This window comes from Gavialis gangeticus, unplaced genomic scaffold (assembly GCF_001723915.1).
Source record: "Gavialis gangeticus isolate Ggan-Ray unplaced genomic scaffold, GavGan_comp1, whole genome shotgun sequence".
NCBI classification, from domain to species: domain Eukaryota; kingdom Metazoa; phylum Chordata; order Crocodylia; family Gavialidae; genus Gavialis; species Gavialis gangeticus.
The window spans coordinates 51,012,122-51,013,056 of NW_017728997.1; positions in this window are offsets into that span (position 1 = coordinate 51,012,122).

The window sequence follows — 935 nt, forward strand, 5'->3', positions numbered from 1 at the left end:
TTTTTTTTTTTTTTTTTTTTTTTTTTTAAATTGCTTTGTCATGTTTCAGAAATTAGCTTTATTTAAAGTCATCCCGAGAGGGCTTTGAAATGTAGCTGCCGGAATTTCTCCTCTTGGTAAGAGGAAAGGGAGTGTTTCCACCAGCAAGATAAAATCCTGCTGCAGATAAGATCATTTCAACAAGGAGGGATACACATCCTCAACAAGTAGCACTGGGTCAGAGGAGGGGCACACTGAAGTGCTCTGGGTTAGAGTACAAGGCAGTCAAGGGGAAAGAGACTTAACAGTGGGGGTCTATTACAGACCACCCAACCAAGGGGAGGAGCTCGACCAGGAATTCTTAAGTCAGCTCATGGAGGTAGTGAGGTCAAAGGACGTGGTCATCATGGGTGACCTGAACTTCCCAGACATCTGCTGGGAAGAGCAGTCAGCCAGGTCTGACCGCTCATGTAGGTTCCTAGCCAAAATGTAGGATCTCCATCTAACCCAGGAGGTGCACAGCCCCACCAGGGGAGATGCCTTGTTGGACCTGGTCCTGGCCGTGGGCAACAACCTGGTGAGGGGGCTGCAGGTGCTCAACCATCTGGGCGACAGTGATCATCACCTGCTGGAATTCACCATCCAGCGCAAGGTGGCAAAGGCCTGCAGCAAGGCAGCAGCCCTGGACTTCAGGAGGGCAGATTTCAATGAGGTAAGGAGAATAGTTGGGGAGGCACTGAGGTCCCAGAGGGGAGGGGAGTTGGGGGTCCAAGAGTGGTTGTTCCTTAAGGAGATGATCCTCCAAGCCCAAAGGGAGGTAATCCCAATGTGGCTCAAAGGGGGCAAGAGGGTGCAAAAGCCCCCATGGCTCGCCAAAAACACACGGGAATGTCTCCTGACTAAAAGGGAGGCGTACACCCAATGGAAGGGAGGAGCCATCACCAGGGAGGACTATA